General features: G+C 49.6%; 1 protein-coding gene across 13 annotated transcripts in view; it reads left to right on the top strand.

The window, feature by feature from the left end:
- The first annotated feature begins 1,323 nt into the window (after window positions 1–1,323).
- The window catches only part of LOC119177004 (uncharacterized), a 282,220-nt gene continuing 262,261 nt past the window's right edge, over window positions 1,324–21,282 (top strand). For 3 of the 13 annotated variants that reach the window (XM_075877943.1, XM_037428340.2, XM_075877938.1), the window contains exon 1: window positions 1,324–1,458. The gene's annotated coding sequence lies outside the window, so the exon portion shown is untranslated. Of the gene's footprint in view, window positions 1,754–21,282 lie in introns of all 13 variants that reach the window. The other 10 variants (XM_037428345.2, XM_037428346.2, XM_075877942.1 and 7 more) reach the window with 7 other exon arrangements.

Here is a 21,282-nt window from a genome sequence, read left to right as displayed (position 1 = left end):
TTGCGCCTTGCAGCTTCAAAACACTGCATTATAGCGTTTTTTTGTTTGGATGGCAGCTTGTCTATTTTGCTCAAGAGTGCACTTTCTTCGTTCTCTAGTTTTAGCTGTGCAATGGTCTGGTCGAGAGCCTTCACCTTGTTTCTAAGGCGGCGTACTGTTTGAGCTTCAGCTTTAAGCTTTGTTGCATGGGTCAGTTTGCCTGCTGTTTTCTTTTTCCGGTATCTCTGATTGACAAAGAGCTTTCTCAAGTACTTGCAACTCATGCAGCGTTTTTCATCTTGACTTGAGGTACCTTTACACTTGTGATGGTAGAGCTTCCCATTCCAGACCTTCAAGTTCTTACCAGATGATGCAAAAGGAAACTCGCACAACAAGCTTGCCCCTGAACACACTGGCATGGCATTAACAGTCTCCAGAAGAGAAGCTGGTTCATATGGCCAATTCATCGAAATCTTCATACCACGCACAAATACTTCATGCGTTACGGCAGTTCCGCTAGCACAAATTTTAACAAGTTTCGTAGAAGGCTCATGTCCGAGCTAGGCGTGCACAAGCTGTAGGTGACATTTAGCGGTTCCTCACCAAATACTTGCCTTCCCCACCGATTTGAAGGAAGTGGAACATGCTTGTAGTCGTAAACGGGCGCAGCTGAAAGGTCGGGTGGCTCCGGTTCATCCTGCGGCTCCCGGTCGTCGTCCTTTCGACGTCTTTTCCACGCACAAGCAGTGGGTGTGATCTCTCCTTGGTGTTTCTTTTTTGCGCCATACGTTTCGAGAGGTAGAAAGGAGCATTTGGAAAGATCGTTAGGACGGCATGCGGCAATAGTACAGGCCTAGCTCTGTCCAAACGCACTACCTCACCGTTAATAACGTGCTCGAAGTGACGCGAGATGAACTGCTGATCGAAGTGGAGCTCACAAACGGCAGCGTTCTTTTCCAAAGGCTTGTCTGCTCTTGGTATATTACGCTGCCACTGCTGGAACAAATGGTCGTCTTTCGGGACTCCAAACAATGAAAGGTTCTGCTTGCACGATTTGTACCCAGTTGAGCATCTGGGCACAAAACAGTGGCTCTGACGTCTGCTCGTGGCACACACTCCACAAAAGACATAACGTAGACACGAGAAGGCTGCCATAACAGCAAATGCAGCACGAAAGAACAGCTTAAACAGGCAAAAGAGTCACGTTTGACCGGCAAGTTGCAGCGTTGAACAACGTGCGCAGCCTGAGAGCCTGACGTGTATACGACAGCGCGCGCTACCTTGCGGAAACATCGCAAAGCGGCGTCACCACCTCTCATTGAAGCCGCTTGGCGGTGATTTTTAGTATTCTAGCCACTGTAGCAGGGACACGCGCTCCCGCCATCTGGTCAGGTCATGTCAGGAGTGCAGTAGGTTGTGTTACAGCATTGTAATGGCTGTCTTCTGGTTGTTGTGTTCGGGTGTCGAGAGCTGAGCAACGTTAGTAGTTTTCTATTATTTTATGCGCGCTGCTCGTTGTCCATTCAGTTTTGCTTGATCTGTGGTAAGACACTGAGCGTTGAGTTTGTTTTGTTCAATGTGCCCGGTTCGTAGTTTTTGTGAACCTAGTGCGACCGGCTCGTTCAACTTGCCATCATGTTAGGCCTAGGCGCGGTGAAGTGCGCCCGCCTGTGCGAGCTGAGCTTTCCGCAAGAAATCAAACGTGGGCTTGCCTTGCGAACTTGTCGTTAAGGGAGGCGAAATCGCACTGTAGTTCGCACATGCTTTACACGCGGTAAGTGTGAATATTGTACTAAAATATGCAGGGGTAAAGCGTTTTTTTGTGTTTGCGCGTCGTCGAATCGCGCCTCCGTTTGTGCTATGGAATGGTGGAATAGGTTATTTTGCCTATATTGTGTGCATTGTTTTGCATGATAGGTCGTAGCCGCTGCTACGAGACTAACTAATGCTGGTGACCGAACAGACCTTGGATGCAGTGTTGATTCAGTATTGCTGCAACTGTGATTTCCCCGCAGGTCACGGGATCGAATCCCGTCTGCGGCGGCTGCATTTTCGATGGAGGCGAAAATGCTGTCGGCACGTGTGCTAAGGTTTGGGTGCACGTTAAAGAACCCCAGGTGGTCGAAATTTCCGGAGCCCTCCACTACGGCGTCTCTCATAATCATATCCCAGTTTTGGGACGTTAAACCCCACATATCAGTATCAGAAACCGTGATTTCGTGTTCGGAGACAGCTGTCGGTAAGCTCAAGTTCGTAATGATGTACCGGTGTCACACGGTCACTCTTCGTTGCTATCAGGCCTGATCCGGAACGTATTTCTTGATCATTATGAGGTTCTTTATGCAATCTGCAGAAGGGAGCCAATTGCTCTCGATAGATTTGATTCCGATCAAGCGTAATCTGCCATCAGCAGTGCACTGTGTAATGCCGATGACAGACAGGCATTTTGGATCGCGATCAGGGCTGATCTGAATTGGGCTTGATCCGGATCAGGTGCTGCTGTTAGAATGTCGGTTTTAATCGTGATTAGACCAGCCGATCAGGATAAGCACGATCGCGATCAGCGTATCGTGGTTTGACTGGCTTCTGCGCTAAGCTCGATATGTGTCTGTGGACCGTGTGACAGCAACCTTTGTTGATAGTGATGAAGACATTCTGACACGGTTAGGCCGTGTTATTGCCATTCCAAGTGCGCGCGTGACAGCTGTGTAACGCCGGTATTTTAATGATTTGCGCTACCACTGAACTTTCTCTGAGCCTGCAACCCTAGCGGAATAGAAGCAGCAAGCGGTTTCGCTTACAAAAGGTTAATTGTACAATTTTGATATAAATTCCGTTAACGATGCAAAAAAAAACAGCGCGTGAACAGGACGGTGATTGAGACGGACGAAGCGCTGTTATTGTGGCATTAGGCCCTGAACATCAGTGCTTAGTCTGTCACTGTCCTGTTTTTTTCGCTTCGTTGATCGTATACCAACAGGCCCAAATATGCACTTTAGTGCAATTCCGTCAATTTCTCACTTAATGTTGTACTTTTCTGTTTATTTTAGCGAAGTGAGAAGTAAGTACATGTGGAACTGTTCGTTTTTCTGTGTTTGGATGCAGTGCTGGCCTTTGTTGACAGTGAGTTTTTATAGTCAATCTGCCTTGCGATGCTGTTGCTATTGTTAAAATTTTATTTGTATGTTAAGTGTAGAAGTGGGAAATTATAAATTGTGCCCATTGCCAGTGGTGGGAAACCAGCGCCAACTGGAAATTACTGTGCCATACCGCTTCAAAAGTTTTTTTTTTTTTTTTTTGTCTAATTGGCACCATTGCTGCACCACAACCTGATCTGGGACCGAAAGTAATGTTGACAGTTTCTATTAACGTCGGCTGTATTTGCGCAAAGTTGTGCTGCTTACGGAATTGGTTGATATTAAAGACTATTGATTTTCTTGGGATACTTCGACACAAAAAAAATTTAGTTCTGGTAGTCGCCCGAAACGGCTTGCCTTTAATTCGAAACTCCAACCACATCTGCAGCGCCCAGCAACATCAACATGTCAATGTACTGTGGCGTGTTTCTTTATACTAGATAAGTCATACATAAGTGCCTTTTCTGATAACCATTCGCAAATAACGAAGGTGATGTGGCCACTACCGAAATGCGCGCCTGTATGACTTGAGGGCCGTTCCACGTGTTACACGCACGTCCGCCGTGCACATGCCGGGACCCCTACCGCACGCAAGCGAGGGACAAATAAGCCAATTGGCGACGCTCTTTCACCCTCCGCTTGGGTGTGGCAGGTGTGGCGGCAATAAGCGTCTTCTTTGATTTCTTCATCGAACCACTTCCACGTGCGTTGCGGCTGTGCGGCGAGCGCGTATAAAGGCACTAACGCCGACGAGAAGCCTACGTGAGTGACGTAGCGCCGCATTAAACTTACTGCATGCATTTAATAGCCGGCGACTACCTGAGAGTACGGAGGCGCCGCTCGCTGCTGCCTCATTCGTTGTACGGGACCGTGTTCCGAATGCACCGCTTTGCAGAAGCGAAAGCGGCTCGTTGTTTCGGAGTTGAGCGAACGCGGGCCCTGAGCCGGCAAGCGTAGCACACGCTTTCATGAGGCGACAGCTCAAACTCGCCTCTATTTGCTGCCAGGACCGCTGGAGCATTGCTTGCAGAAAGCTCGCATCGCCGGGTTAAGGCAAGAGGCTTCTTGTCGCATCTGTGCACGGTCTGCAGCGGAGTGGGTGCAAGCGGCTTGGTACAGTGTGTACGACAAGTAGGTGAAGCTCTGCACTCAACTAGGGGGAGTAGCAGATCGGCTCCCCGCGACCGTACCGCGTCTCTAGAAAACCGTGTCCGTTTTTGCCAAGTAGCAGATCGCGGTACACATTTATCGCAGACAGCCGATTATGTCAGTTTCGTCGTTACGCCGGTCGCTGCGTTGGGTGCGTATCCTGGACCCCGCAGTAGTTTCAAAATGCTCTTTGGTGTCGCCACCGTGTGCCGTCGGACGGTCGTGTAAAGGCTATTTCACATGCCGCGATTGCAGCGAAAAAAATCGTTCCGTTTGCTCCATTCGCCCGCTGCTAAAGGCTGTTTCACATGCCGCAATTGCAGCGAAAAAAATCGTTCCGTTCGCTCTGTTCGCAACAGCCGCTAATGGCGGTTTCGTTTCACATGGACCGTGAACGGCCCGCGATTTTCGCTTTGCGACTGGAGTGGCGGGAAACGTTTCTTGCCACCGTTTGTTGTGGCAGACACTGTAGAATTTTTCAAATATGATGTACCAATCTGTGCGCTAATATATTGAGTTTACATTAGCGGTGACGAAGAGCACTTGTGTATCATAATTTAAGAACACTTTCCAATTTCTAAGTTAATTTTAAAAGGCACTGCATCGGCCATTACTAAAACAAACACGTCGTGCTATTTCAATGGCTTGGCCAGCCTGGCCCTATTTCGAAGGGTCCCAACCAAAAATCACTCCCGCCGCTACGATCAGAGCGAAAATTTCCAACATGTTGGAAGCTCGCCGTGAACCGCTGCGGTGGGAGCGAACTGGCCTTTTTCGTTGCGAGCAAATTCGCGGACTGAAAATCGCTGCTTTTTGTAGCGATTTTCAGTCCGCGAATTCATTGTCATGTGAAACGGCCTTAAAGGGCCACTCACCAGGCCCCATACCAAATTTTAGTTAGACACTGGAGGTTGTTGGGTGTCCGATGAGGAACATTCTGCCACAAAAATTTTTCGGATCGGTTCATCACGAGCGGATAAAACAGGTTTTTTGAAGCGGCGCAAAAGGAGCATGGGAGGAGGCGAGCTCAAAACCCTTGCCGCTCCTCTGCGTAGCCTTCGCAAGCCAAATCTCTTCCCACCCTCTCCAGCATCCCACCATGAGATGACGTGCCCAAACAAGTCCAACTCCCGAGCACGCGAGCAGCGTTGCTTTGTTGACCAGCGTTTTTTTTGTGGTCTTCTGCCTGTTTCTGCGGGACGGTTTCAAAACGCTGGCTAAGACGCGGTAGTAGAGTAGATGAGCACAATGAATGCGCGAACGTGTAGGAGCGTTCCACGGTGGTCGTCTGCTCAATGCGCTGACCGCGGGGACACGAACGCATGCGAAATGCTGGCACATTAGTCCCGCATCTCGTAGCGTTTCACGGGTAAAAAAATGGAAGAAAAACGCACACAATTTTTATTGCGTCTCATTATTTATATTAAGTTTTATTAATCTCTTAAAGCTTGATTGATTGATATGTGGGGTTTAACGTCCCAAAACCACTATATGATTATGAGAGACGCCGTAGTGGAGGGCTCCGGAAATTTAGACCACCTGGGGTTCTTTAACGTGCACCCAAATCTGGGCACACGGGCCTACAACATTTCCGCCTCCATCGGAAATGCAGCCGCCGCAGCCGGGATTCGAACCCGCGCCCTGCGGGTCAGCAGCCGAGTACCTTAGCCACTAGACCACCGCGGCGGGGCTAATCTCTTAAAGCAACAAATGCATAAACTACTCATGTTTTGTTAAATAATTTTTGCCATGTCACGTGGTATACTGTTGACAACGTCAGAGCAGACATGTCTACGCACAGGACCAACGTCACTGCATTGCCGTGTACGTAGGGCCATTCCTACGCCCACGCCATGCCCTCATTCTTTACGCGTGCGCCGGCAGAGGTTAGGGGGAGCAGTTTTGATCTTAAAATTTGACCCATTTCCGCGGCGTGTAGCGTAGCGAATTTTTGCAGACGTGATCATAAACACCTCATCTATGCATTGCGCTTGTCAACTGAAAATTGTCAAACCTGGTGAGTGGCCCTTTAATGGCGGTTTCGTTTCACATGGACCGCAAACGGTCCGTGATTTTCGCTCTGCGACTGGAGCGGCGAGTTCTTGCCACCCTTCTTCCTGGCAGACACCGCAGAATTTTTCGAACGTAATGTAATGATTTGTGCGTTATCATATCATTAAGTTTTTATAAAGGGTAACGAAGGGCCCGCGTGTTTCAACGTTTAAGAACACTTCTTAATCTAAATTAATTTTAAAATGCACTGCATCAGTCATTACTAAAACAAACACGTCGACGCTATTCCGATGGCTTAGCCGACCTGGCCCTATCTCGACGGGTCCCTACCGAAAATCGCTCCCGTCGTTGCGACTAGAGCGAATATTTCCAACATGTTGAAATCTCGCTGCGACGTGAGCGAACTGGCCTTTTTTTCGCTGCGAGCGAATTCGCGCACTCAAAGTCGCTTTTTTTTGTGTCATGTGAAATGGCCTTAAACACATGACACAATAAGTGTCAATTTTCAGTCTGCAAATTTTCTCGCGGCGAAAAAAAAAAAAGCATTTTGCGCCCGCCGCAGCGTTCCACAGCGAGCTACCAACATGTTGAAAATTTTCGCTCTGATCGCAGCGTCGAGAGCGATTTCCATTTGGGACTCATCGAAATAGGGTCAAGCCGAGCGGTCGAATTTGCGTCGGATGTGTTTGTTTTGGTAATCGCCTCTGTTGTGCATTTTAAAGTGTAGTTAGATTGGAAAGTGTTCTTAAATGACGAAACACAAGTGCTGTTTGTTGCCGTTCTATTGTCTGCCACAACGATTGGTGCAAGCACCACTCCAGTCGCAGAGCAAAAATCGCAGACCGTTCGCGGTCCATGTGAAACGAAACCGCCATTAGCGGCGATTGCAAACAGAGCGATTGGAGCGAATAAAATGATTTTTTTCGCTGCAATTGCGGCATGTAAAACGGCTTTAAGAATTCTAATCATTTCTGAACATTGGCAAAAAGAAATGGCTACGTGGTTGGCACCTTGGGCAATATTTGCTTGTGGCACTATATTCTTTCTTGGGTGGTGATGGCATACGTAAAGAAACGCACATTAGTGCTTAGTCATAGGTGTGCGCAAGGGGGGGGGGGGGGGTGCACAAAGCCAGCCCCATACATTGACATAATAGGGAGGGGAGGCAGGAGCAGGTCGTAAAGTCAGTCTCATACATTGATATAAGATAGGGAACAGGGACACTGCGAGGAACCTTCGCCAACCCCCCGAAGGGGAACCCTGTGCACTATTATGTACGTGATGGTTAATGCATACATTTAGTGCATAGTTAGCTGCGTTCCCGGCAGGTTCTTGCCATGTATGTATGTATTAATGAGGTTTTACTTTAATGATCTTTGAAAATGTCTATGTGTTCATACGTGTGTGTCTGCACATAGATGTCATCACATGATGACGTGTCTGTGGTAGCTCTTCGAGAGAATAACGCCAGGGAAAGCATAGAGGTTGTTCATAGAATTGTAATGGAAATTTGGAGAAAGAAATACGCAGGAAAAGATAACTTGCCACCGGCAGGATCTGAACCTGTGTCCTACAAATAGTGTGTCCGATGCTCTACTACTGAGCTATCTTAAAATAAATTACAGCTAAATTTCCTTCCTCTGCGAGTGTCATGAAGAGACCGTGCGTGCTCCAAATACACAGGTAACTGCTCCAATGGCTGCTCAAAATGCTGGAAGTCATTCCCACCACTGCATTCTAATGGGCATGTCGCAGTGCAAGAAAATGTAAACTACTACATCTGCTAGGAATTTGGCAGACATATCTAAGGCTGGGAAAATGAAGCATGGTTAATAGCTGTATCTTTCTGTTAAGCGTGTGTGTGGGGTGAAAGTTGATTTCACTACAATCAAAGTAGTCTGTTATTCGATTCTGAGTGTATGTAAGTGATGCAGGATTTCTTACTTGTGCCTGCAGTATGTCATTTTAGCTCGTTCTATTAATGTGTCATTAGGCCCTTTAGTATTGATAACCATGCATGTAATTTAGCGCATTTCTGGCAGGAGTGCATTGTCCTCATGTTTATAGTCTATGTGTTTAGCTTTTGTTCGGCGACGCAGTGTTTGCGACTCGGATACACAAAAACGAGCTGCCGGTGAATGCCGGTGCTCGGCACATACCGTATTTTCTCGCATATAACCCGCCCTCGCATATAACCCGCTCCCCTAACTTTGAACTCCCCGAAAAAAGAAAAAAAATCCTCGCGTATAACCCGCATGCTTAGCTTAAAAAAAACTGTTTTGGGAAGTCACAGTCACAATCTCGTTTACAAAAGAACTTTATTTCGAAGCGATCGCCGCAACGTTGACGGCGCCGATTCCCGTTCCTTCAATCATCGCCCGACTCGCCGCTGTCGCTGCTGCCATCCGAGGCTTCGTCGCCGCTCTCGAAGACGCAATCATCTTCGGTGCCATCCAAGCAATTGCTGATGGCGCACTTTTTGAAACTCTTGCGCACCATGTCGGCCGGAATCGCCCCCCACGCATCCACGATCCACTGGCACAGCAGCGCAATGTCTGGCCTCCGCACGCGCCCCGTCGGTGTGAGGGCGTAAAGGCCGTCGGCCATCCACTCGGCATACAGCCGCTTCACGTGCGCCTTGAACGGCTTATTGAGGCACACGTCCAGTGGCTGTAGCATGGAAGTCATGCCACCGGGTATGATCACGAGGTCGGTGCGGTGGTCAGCGAGGCGCGCTTTCACTGCGTCAGTGCAGTGGCCTCGAAACGAGTCCAACACCAGCACCGACCGCCGTGCCAACATGGCGCCCGGCCTCTTCTCCCAGATCGTGCGAAGCCAGTCACAGACGAGGTCACCATTCATCCACGCGTTATCTTCGGTTCGCACAACAATCCCTGGTGGCAGTGGAGTGCTGGGTAGCGTTTTGCGCTTGAAGATTACATACGGGCGCAGTTTGGTACCGTCCGCCAAAGCGCACAACATTACTGTGCAGCGTAGTTTGGTGTTTCCGCCCGTCAGTACGCTTACAGATTTCGAGCCCTTTTTCTGCAGAGTGGTGTCCATGGGCATCTCGAAGTACACGGGCGTTTGATCGGCATTTCCCACCTGGGAGAGCAAGTAGTTGTGCTCCTTCCGCAGCCCGATTGTTCTGTTTTACGCGCTCATCAATGACACAACCACACGAGACGCTAGCTAGCAAGGGACTGTTTATTGATGGCTACCGCGCCGCGCGCGCACCCTCTCTCAAGGTGGCCAGGTGAGGTGGGATCATCCCGATTTATTAAGCGGTGGCCCGCCTGGTACATCCTCCTTTTTCTTTAGGTGATGTAGTCGGCAAAGCGCGTCGGTGCTCTACGTGGCCTAGTTGATCTTCTGAGACTCGAGTCGGCTGCTTCTTGTGCCTGGCAAGTGACCTTATGCTGGGACGGGACCACGTCGGGGTCCCTTGATGGTTGACTTGCAATGGGTGGTGCACGTGCAGCTGACTGGTTCAGTAGAGCATCCGATGCAGGCGCCTGTTGTGACGGATGTCGTTCCTTTCGTGATGCGGATGCTGTTGTCAAATCGGGCGCTGTATCTGATGTTGAATGTTGTCTATGCTGTATAGGCGACGGGATTATCGGTGCGACATCCTTGTCATCCAGTGGGTCTAAGTGTTCGGGCGTCCTTTTTAGATGCTGACGATTCCTTCGATAACGCCGGCCTTCATCTGTACAGACTATGTAAGATCTAGGGCCAGCAAGTTTCTCTACTCGGGCTTTCGGAAACCACCCCTTGTCGTTTCTTATTCTGACGACGTCCCCTTCGAAGAGAGGTGTGAGAGGTATGCCTTTGCAGTGATCCTGTGGATGTTTCCGCACTGACGATGTCGAAGCCGATGAGAAGTCTGGAAGTCGTCCCCGAAGCATCCGTCCCATAAGGAGCTGACTTGGTGTGCGTCCGTCTATCAGGGGCGAGATTCGATAATTGAGCAGTGCAACCCAAAACTCCTCGCCAGCGTACTCACTTTTCTTCAAGAGGCGCTTTACGACCTGTACCCCTTTCTCAGCTAGACCATTGGCCCTGGGGAAGTGTGGACTGGATATGGTATGAGTAAAATCGTATTTTACTGCAAACTGTCTAAACTCTCGCGATGTGAACTGTGGTCCTCCATCGGTACAGACTTCAATGGGTATACCGTGGCGAGCAAACATGGTCCCTAGTGTGTCCACTACGACCTGACTTGTTGACTGAGGCAACTGTTCCACTTCTGGGTAGTTGGAGTAGGCACAGTACGCAACCAGGTAACGCTTGCCCCCATGGTCAAATAGGTCGACACCAATTCGCTGCCACGGCCGCGTTGGGATTTCCCTCGATAACAGTGGCTCTGAAGGTTGCCGGTAGGCAAAGTGCTGACATGTGGCACACTTGCTAATGAGTGACTTGATGTCAGCATTCATCCCAGGCCAGTACATCAGAAGGCGTGCTCTGGCTTTGCACTTGCTCATTCCCAAATGGCCTTCATGAAGACGTTGCAGCATGGATCGCCTCAGACTCTTTGGGATTACCACCCTGCTGCCCCGCAAAAGCACTCCATCAACAAATGACAGTTCTGACAAACATGGAGCTAGTTCGCCTGAGACTGGTCGTCCTTCCTGGAGTGCCTCCACCACGTGCTTGAGGTATGGGTCCGCCAGGATTGCAGAGGTCAGTTCAGTCTTCGTGTTCTCACTTACGATGCTGGCTAGCACGCGAGTCGCATGGATGCATACGTCTTGTTCGCTTTCTCCGTCACTCGGTTGGGTTCCTGGAATTCGGGACAGCGTGTCCGCCACTAGCAGATGCTTCCCAGGAACATACTGCAATTTGATATCAAAAGGCATTAGCCTCAAGAAATAGCGCTGCAATCGTGGCGGCATTTCACTCAGGTTCTTTTGTGAAATAGCAAGCAAAGGTCGGTGGTCTGTTTCGACTGTCACTGATAACCCCAGTACGAACTCCCGGAAACGCTCACAAGCAAACGTCACGGCCAGCGCTTCCTTTTCAATTTGGGCATATTTTGTTTCAGCCTTTGAGAGCACCCTTGAAGCATAACCCACTGGGCGCCAATCTTGGTCATGGAGTTGAAGAAGAGCAGCACCTACTGCAAAGCTTGATGCATCAGCTGAGAGTTTCGTTTGCTTCAATGGGTCAAAAACTGCGATCACTGGAGCCGATGTCAAAGCCTTAATAAGATCTTTCCATTCTTTGTCATGGTGAACTTCCCATATGAATTCAACATCATTCTTTATCAATGACCTAAGGGCGTCCGTTCTTTTTGAGAGATTAGGTATGAATTTGCCAAAGTAATTCATAATACCTAAAAACCTTTGAACTTCCTGTTTACTCGACGGCTTTTGCATGTTGGCAACGCATTCAATGAGACTAGCATCGGGTTTTATTCCTTCTTTGCTGATACAATCTCCCAGGAATTTAACTTCGGCCTTCGCGAACAGACACTTTTCTTTGTTCAGTGTCAGGCCAGCCTTTCTCGCTGCCATCAGTGCTGCACGCAGGCGTTGATCATGCTGCTCTTTTGATGCACCCCAAATTAAAATATCATCGACATATACGCGTGTGCCCGGCAGGTTTTCAAACACTTCCGTCATTGCCTTCTGAAATACTTCGGGGGCGGACGCGATACCAAATGGCAGGCGCAAAAATCGGTATCTTCCGAACGGCGTGCTAAAGGTGCAGATCTTTGAAGTGTCTTCGTCTAAGGGGATCTGGTGAAACCCGCTATTGGCATCCAGCTTGGTGAACATCACCGCTCCTGCCAGCTCTGCTTCTATTTCTTCACGTGAGGGTAGCTGATAATGCTCGCGTTTAAGGCTTCGATTAATGTACCGCGGGTCTAGGCATATTCGCATGCGGCCATTCTTCTTCATAATAAGAACAAGTGGACTCACCCAGTCTGACGGCTCTTCCATTTTGCATATGATGCCCTGCGAGACCATCCGGGCCAACTCCTGCTTAAGTGGCGCTCGCAGTGCGTGTGGCACTTTCCTCGGCGGCATGATCGTGGGGCGCGCATCATCCTTCATTGCCAGCGAATATGGTCTACGGATGCAACCCAGACCGTGGAATAACTCCGGGAACTCGGTGACCCAGTCGGTGCTAACGTCACTTCTTGAAGATACATCGTGAACGCGGGAAATCAGCCCGAAACGTTCTGCTGCATTCAATCCGAGTAGGACTTGCTTGCCTCTCTTGACCACAAAAAAACTGATATTCTCTTGCTGCTCTCCTAGACGTAGTGGCAGACTGATAACGCCCAAATGATGTATTTTGCTTCCTTCGTAGTTAGTAAGTACTGTGGTCGATGGCCGCACCATGGTCGGCAAACGCATCCTGCGAAAGTACGAGTACGGCAATATGTTCGCTTGCGCTCCTGTATCCACTTTCAGTTCTGTCGGGTGCCCGGCAAGGTCCCCTGCCACCGTCCAATCCTGATTTTTGGACACGTTTCTGATTTGTACCGTGAGAACTTGAATGTCTTCATCGGTAGCGTCCGAGGACTCCTCCAGTGCATCTTCTGTTGCAGCGACGCCTAACTCATGAACGCCGCGTCTACTCCTGCAGCAAGCTGCAAAATGGTTTCTTTTGTTGCACAGCGTGCACGTTTTTCCAAACGCTGGGCAGCGTCTTGGTCCGTGAATCTTGCCACAGTAGCCACAGCGTCGACGTTGTCCGCTCGTACGAGACTGTCCGGCAGCGTTTGCAATTTTTTAGACTCTCTGCACTTTCGCTTCGCTTTCAAGAGCCCGGTTCTGCGTTGCTGCCAGTTCCGCGGCTTTGCAGATTTCTACAGCTGATTCTAGGGTTAAGTCCTTCTCCTGAAGCAGGCGTGCACGTAGCTTCTTGTCGACGATACCGCACACTATCTGGTCCCTCACCATCGAGTCCCTAAGTTCGCCAAAATTACAAGTCTGTGCTTTCAACTGAATATCGCGCAAAAACTGTTCGAAAGGTTCACCATCCTGTTGTTGCCGACTGCGCAGAACGTACCTCTCGAATGTCTCGTTGCACCGAGGCGTGCAGTAGTCTTCGAAGGCTTTGACGATCGAGTCATAGTCCTCTCGTTGTTCTGCTGATAGAGGTAGGGTGTTAAACACTTCAATTGCCTCTGGGCCCGCGACGTGTAGAAAGATGGCAGCCTTCTGTGCTGGCGTCCGTTTCTTGTTGGTCTCAGTAGCTTTGAAGTAGAGTTCGATTCGTTGGCGGAACTTTTTCCAGTTGTCGGCCGGAGTATTTGTCAGTACAAGTGGCTCGGGTGGTGGTAGGCAGTCCATCTTCAGCGCAGGGTTCGACTGTTACACTTCTGACACCATGTTCTGTTTTACGCGCTCATCAATGACACAACCACACGAGACGCTAGCTAGCAAGGGACTGTTTATTGATGGCTACCGCGCCGCGCGCGCACCCTCTCTCAAGGTGGCCAGGTGAGGTGGGATCATCCCGATTTATTAAGCGGTGGCCCGCCTGGTACATCGATGACGTAACGTTGATAGCTCAACAGCTTATCCTCGTAGGCGTTGGGAAGCCGCTGGCACATAGTCGTTCGCCGCCGCATCGAAAATCCGTGCCTGGCCATGAATCGCTGGAGCCATCCACGGCTCGCACGAAACTCGCGTGAGATGTTCATCTCGCGGGCCAACCTCAGCGCTTCCATCTGCGCCATCTCCGTTGACACAGCGTGGCCGCGACTCCTCCGCTCCTCAATAAATTTGACAAGCTGCGTCTCAAGAAGGGGGTACGCACCAGTCTTCGGGCCGCGAAATGCTCGCTTCTGCTTGTGTGCACTTTCGAGAGAGGCCTTTTTTTTTCGCCAGTCGCGAATGCAGGACTCGTCGACATCGTGCCTCCTCGCAGCAGCTCTGTTGCCGATTTCTTCCGCAGCAGCTATAATCGCGAGTTTTTCTTTCGCGGTGAAAGATTGTCGCCGAGACCCACTCATGGTGCCTCACCAGACAAAGCTGACCAACGGTGCAAACTGGCCACACCTGACTCTGAGACAGACGCTGTCAAATCGCTGTTGTGACGCTGTTGACCAAATCAAACAAAGCACGCAAAAAGTGAATAAACACGCTACGGACGGGATCTGTCTATGGCCTATGTTGGCTTTTATTGGCTTTGCACCAGACGATGCCGATGGGGATGCGGACTGCACGGCAGGCTATGCATTGCCGTGAAGCCGACCTCTGCTTCCGGATTATTCGCAGATAACCCGCACCCCCACTTTTCAGGCGATTTTTTTCAATTTTTGGTGCGGGTTATATGCGAGAAAATACGGTACATCGACAGGCTACGGTGGTGTTTTCCGGGAAGCGCGCCTTCAAGAACGCGTAGTGATGTGGGCCGGAACATCTCTGTCAGCGGACTGTGCGACCGGGCGGTGGGCGCAGGCCATTGCGGGGGTCTCTGACAGCTACAGCAGCAAGCGTCTACATGAGCTCGGGGCTCCAATTTACAACTTCAAGTGCTCGCCACGGACTGCGACGACTATGGCCCGACGACTATGGCGTTGCAGACCTCGACGACTAGAGGCATTTGTGCATTTTGCCCAAACCGGGGGATGTGACCTTTGCCCGAAAACACCGTGCATGAACTTATGAAGACTCCGTGCCGCAGTGTTTATAACAGACGAGCGGGGAGCGTTGGGGGTGAGACAAATTCTGGAGCGCGCCAAGTGCGCATGGTGAATAAACCAACTGCATAGTCCCAGTCACAATTTAATTCTCAGTAGCGACATACGAGAGCCGGCTTTCTTGGTTCGCACCGGAGAAAGGGGCCCACACACAAACTTCACTGGCGCAGTCGACAGGGTGTCCTGCTGAGAAGACTGGGACAACATCCATCCTGGTGGAAGAGTTGACACGGGCTGACCCCATGGTGACGGACACATCTGGGGCGTGAGCTGATGAGGCCGTAGCCGCTACTGCTGGAAGGGCGGGTGCACAGGTGGGTGTCTCGTTCCTCTATTGGCTCGCAGCTTGTTATGACCAGCGGGTATAACTTACGTAGTGGCGGGTTGGAGGAAATGGAACCCGACTAGAGTAGGGGATTGACGTATGTGGGCTTGAACGCAGAGATAACTAGGGTCACAGGAGAGCCTTCAGGGGGGTCAGGCTCTGGCCAGATGGCAACGGTCCATATGCAGCTACGCACTATGGAGATGGAATTGGCAATGGAACGGCTTAGAAACAACGGTGCCTATGCCGCAACAAACGCCGAGAGCGCAGAAGCAGCTCGGAGTGAGGGCAGGAGGATGAGGTACACGAGCCTGTTAAAAGACGTGTTGGTGCCCATGCCTACGCAGAAATCACTCGTTTCATCGTGGTTCAACGACGTCGAGGCCACATTTGATTGCTATAATGTACCACTTGAGTGGAGAGCGGGGCTTATGTTGCCCCGACTAAACGAGAGAGCCAGGGCTTGCTTGTTTGACTCAGCGCAGTTGAAAGAAATGATTATAACATCCTTAAAGAAACGGCGCTTTAAGGTCTCCGACTGTCTTCCGCAAAGTATTGTTGCCCCTTTACTCACTCGAAAAAACGAACAGATGAGACATGGTCACAATTGGCAGTGAGGCTTGAAAATTACCTAATTTACTCCCTAAACGGCTCAAAGTTGATAGCATCAAACAAGTTAGAAATTTAATAGTAACTGACAGGCTTCGCGACACTTTAGATGCGGAAGCCCGTGGATTTGTCATTCAAAACAAAACCCCGAACAAGATAACGCTTGCTTTCAAGGTCGCCGAAAAGGCAGAAAGCTTCGATGAGAGTAAGAGAGGGTTGGCCAACTCTGGTGAGATAGCAGGAGATGGGAAGACGAAATCACTCCTTGATGCGCGAAGGTTTTTAGTTGGGGCGAAGAAAACTGACAAGAAAAGCAGATTGCTTTGTATGTAATTCAGTGGAGCATTTAGCCCGAGACTGTCCAACGGCGCAGACAGCTAAAGCAAATTTGGTGCAGAAGGAAAATCAGGACACTTATAGTACAGTCGGTGTGGAGGTAATTGCTCAGGAGAACGTTGTGAAACCATTAATATTTCGTTATATCGAAACAATTCACCTTGCATGCGGCCAGTCATTGTTTGAAGGGATCCTTGAATCCGGTGCCGAGATAAGCGTCATCATAAAGGCTGTAGTGCCGGGATATTGACCGACGGGAACCAGACTGAAATTGACGGGGGCTTTTGGCGAGCATGCCATAGCTGAGTTAGCCTATGTTCCACTGATATTGCTTAGGAAACCCGGATATATCGGTAGAGATAAAAGCGATGTGGATATATTGTGCACGGTCCCTGACAAACTTGCGAGAAAGGTAGACGCGCTCATAACCCCAGATATGTACGAGCAGTCACTGGAAAAAAATTTCTGCTGTTCATGAACGCCCCATCGTGGAGAACGTGGTGCCGAAAGCTGAAGGGCATGACGAACCCATGCCAGTTGCTGCACAAGTTGAGACTGTGAGCGTCAGCAATGAGGTGCAGCAAACAGATTGGCTAGAGTGCGATGCAGATGTCAGTGAACGTGAGCGTTTCAGACTGAGACAGGCAGCTGATTCTAGCCTTAAAGAGATGTTAGAACAGGCAAGGGCACGCCCTCAAAGAACGAATGAAATTGAAGGGTTACTGTACCATAACGATAGCGTTCCTTGTGAGCCGTAAAATCAACTGGGGCGGCCACAACCGAAAACCAGGTCAGGAGAGGAGGCAGTGCCAAAGGGCCCTAATACTTCTGCATTTGAACACTTGGACAAATTAAGGACAATGACTCCAGGAGGTTAATGAGGAAGCAGAAGAAATATAGGCTGCAAATCAAGCGAAATCTGCAGCCCATTATGATTTAAGAGTTAAAAATAAGGAGTTCCAAAAGAGGGAGCAAGTTCCTATACAGGAGTATAGCAATGAGATAACCTAGCTTTAAAATTGACAGGACCGGCAACTGTGGTTTGCTGCGAGAGGCCGTGCACATACTTAGTCAAATTAGGTGATGGTAGCCGTCGAAGTGTTGATGCAAACGAGTTGAGTGAGCACATAACGACGGTAGGCTTGGTGGGAGTTAAGTTTGAAACCGACGAGGTGTTTGGGAGTCTGCCAGTGTTGCCGAGGAGCATGCAGAAAAGGACTTTTACGCTGGAAGAGATCTCTTAATGCAGTGGCTACAGATGATAGCCCAGGTGGGACTAGCCGCTAGTGCTGCAAAATGCAAGTTTGCACGGCAGGAGGTTAAATATATGGGCCGCATTCTAAGCTCGGTTAAACAGGCACCCGGCCCAGAAAGGGTTTTGGCAGTTCGAATTTCTCGGCCGCGGAACAAACGTGAACTGGGGAGCTTTCTAGGGCTGTGTAATGATTACCGCGACTACGTGCTTACATTAGTGTTTCTGCTAATGGATTTGACAGGGCGCCTGCTCCCACTAGAAACACGGCGATGAAAAAGACAAGGAAATGCCGGGGGCTTTCTTCGGTGAAACACTAACACCGGCCGAAACCCATTGTGCCACGATTGAGCGAGGGGCTTGAGATGTTATTGGGGGAATCACAGCGTCGTAATATGACGCTTTTTGGTGCAAATGTCACAGCGGTCACTGACCATAATCCTCTCAAGTTCTTCACTTTGATGTCCCATCAAAGTGCACGGCTGATGCGCTGGGCTCTGGCACTGCAAAGATTTAATGTTATGATCATGTACAAAAAGGGAAAATTTAATCCAAACGTGGACGCGTTGTCTCGGCTGTCAAGCTCACACTCTGTGGGATAAGGTATGAATGCATGCATATGAATGATACTGGTCATGACACTGTGGGCTTTTGGTGGAGTGGGACATCCATTTTTTGCAACGGCTCCGTTATGGACCTGTGCTATGCAGCCTCTTCAGGAAGCAATGAATATACATGTGGGACATTGATGTGTTGCATCACGAGACATTTATGCAACACAGTGGTGGCGGAGGGGTCGGGCGTTGCTGCGCCGGCGGCTGGGATAAATAAAAACGAGCTGCCGGCGAATGCCGGTGCTCAGCATATACTTCAACTGGCTACGGTGGTGTTTTCCGTGAAGCGCGCCTTTATGAACGCGTAGTGATGTGGGCCGGAGCATCTCTGTCAGTGTACTGTACGACCAGGAAGTGGATGCAGGCCATTACGGCGGTCTCAGATAGCTACAGCAGCGAACGTCTACACAACGAGCTTGGGGCTCCAATATACCACTTCAAGTGCTTGCCACGGACTGCGACTCTGGTGCGCTAAATGGCCCAATGACTATGGTGTTGCGCCTCGCCGCGGTGGTCTAGTGGCTAAGGTACTCGGCTGCTGACCCGCAGGTCGCGGGATCGAATCTCGGCTGCGGCGGCTGCATTTCAGATGGAGGCGGAAATGTTGTAGGCCCATGTGCTCAGATTTGGGTGCACGTTAAAGAACCCCAGGTGGTCGAAATTTCGGAGCCCTCCACTACGGCGTCTCTCATAATCATATGGTGGTTTTGGGACGTTAAACCCTACAAATCAATCAAACTATGGTGTTGCGGACCTCGACGACTGGAGGCATTCGAGCATTGTGCCCAAACCGTAGGACGTGAGCTTTGCCCGAGAAAGGGGCACACACACGAACTTCACTGCTTTGTTGACTGTTCTTCTTTTAAGTTTTCTTTAGTGCAACTGAAGCTCACCCCATAAGTCATACTTAACTAATTTCTTTACTTGTTTTATTGAGTGCCCTTAAGTTTAGTTTGGGTGCAGGTTGGAACTCTTGTGCCAGTTTTGATACAAATGCAGCCTCCTGCAGGACGCAGCTGCATAGTTTTGCATGTTGCCTTGTGGACACGTAGTGGGCACCTAACCACTTTATATGCAGTAGGCATTCTAGGATAGCTTGAAATGCGCAGTGTTATACGTCCAGTCATTAATTTCCTTACAATACAGTGCGGGGTCGGATTGCACTCTCCAAATTTTGTTATTGCTTTGTCATCGGCAGCAAGCATGGGCCAAAGGCTTTGATATTGGGAAATGAATATTTTTTGGGTGATCTTGTTAAGTACTAATAAACATGCAATACATATAAATTATATCCCTAATGATAGAATTAGTGGAAGACATGATACATTTAAGCACCCTGCTTCTTACATTGTAGCAGTGCAACCTTCATTCTATCTCTGTGTGAAAGTATTAAATAATTGCTTTAGCAGCCACGTTTCTAATGGCTGGCAGCCAGACAGGCATTATTAACCAAACCACTGCTCACATTTCGTTTCGTTGACAATCGGATATGCCAGAGGCATGCTGTTTCGATATACTTGGTGTACAGTACGGTGCTAGATGTTCTGGGAGTAGGCAGAAATTTCAAACTTTGAAATGTTAGAAGGATGAAGAAGGGATGCCACACATTTCTTATTCGTTGTCTTTGTCTTGTTTCAGTACTTGGAATTTCTGTGATGTTCATGTATGCCCTAGTGTTTGAATGTATGCCCAAGTGTTTTGGAGGTTTAGTCGCATTGAGCATGATTTTTTACTCCTCCTTTTACACTCCTCTGCTCACTATGTTTGTCATAGAAGAAGCATGTAAAAACCTTCTTCCCTTTAAGGGCTGTTCACGTGCCAAAATATCTGCACAGCAATTTTGCCAATCATGGTAACATTTTTGTCTGGACTGATGCAAATATGTTAACAGCATTTTTGTTCATTATTTCCACATTATGAATACTGTGGGCATTTAGTATACCAATCCTCTTCATCTGTACATTATCATCATTATCATGTATTGCTCATGCATCCTCATCGTTGTCACGTATCATCATCTTGGTTCGTGCATCTCCGCTGTCGGCTGCCGGTTCCTCGGGCCTAATAAAGGTCTTCCAAACCAAGACTTCATACGTGGTGGAGTGTGCTGTTAGATCCCTTGTCATCCTCTCGACCACTCTACCCCCTGGAGCTACGTTCAGGTCGCCGCTTGGGCCAGGTGTCCGGAAATATGTCGCACCAAGAAGGGGTCGGTGCTGCAACCGTTCTCACTCCGCCACCGCGTGCCGCACCTTTCCACGTCATTAACAGCCTCAAGCGTGAGCCCCATCCCTTCGCCGGTATGCGCGGGGAAGATGTGGAGGAATGGCTGGACGATTTCGAACGTGTCGGCGCTGCTAACCTGTGGGATAACACCTACAAACTCGCTTACGTGTCATTCTACCTCACGGTTGTCGCGAAGACGTGGTTCCTCAACCACTTCATCGACATCCCCGACTGGTCAGCCTTCAAAGATCAGCTTCGCCATGTCTTTGGCACACCGACTGTTCGTTCGGCTCTCACAAAGAAAGCTCTCGCGGCTCGGAAACAGCACATCGGGGAGTCGTATACATCCTACATCGAGGATGTCCTTTCACTTTGCCGCCGGGTTGAAACCCCAATGACAGAGTCAGACAAGGTACGCCAGCTTCTTAAGGGGATTGCACCCGTCGCATTCAATGCCCTTGCAATCCAGAATCCAGCTACTGTTGCTGACGTTGCGACAATCTGTCAGCGCCTATGCGCCTACAACCGGACAGTGACGCGGCCCGTATTACGGCAGATCCAAACCTACGAGACACAATAAGGGTGATTATACGCGAAGAATTAGAATCAATGGGATTCACACTACCTTCAGTGTGTCCCATTCAGTCTTCTTCAACGTCATTGCGGGATGTCATCAGGGAGGAGCTCACGTCCATGATTCACATGGCCCACTTGCAGCCCACTGTCGCTCGTACTCTCCCATCGTTCTCGCATGCCGTTGCCGCACCATCAGGCACCGTCAGCTCGACGTCGCCGCCACCAACGTACGCGTCGGTTGCTGCCGCACCTCCCAGAAGCTTTCCCACGAGCTTTCCATCACCACCGCCTGAGCCATCATCTGTCCCTCTCACTGCTCTCTCTCCCGGTGCATCTAACACAAGCTAGTACCCTCCTTATCGATCGACTCGCCCTACGTGCTATTATTGCGGCTATCGTGG

The sequence above is a fragment of the Rhipicephalus microplus genome, chromosome X (assembly GCF_043290135.1).
Source record: "Rhipicephalus microplus isolate Deutch F79 chromosome X, USDA_Rmic, whole genome shotgun sequence".
In the NCBI taxonomy this organism is placed as follows: Eukaryota; Metazoa; Arthropoda; class Arachnida; order Ixodida; family Ixodidae; genus Rhipicephalus; species Rhipicephalus microplus.
The sequence above is the reverse complement of the archived record's forward strand: the minus strand, read 5'-3'. Positions and strand labels throughout refer to the sequence as shown.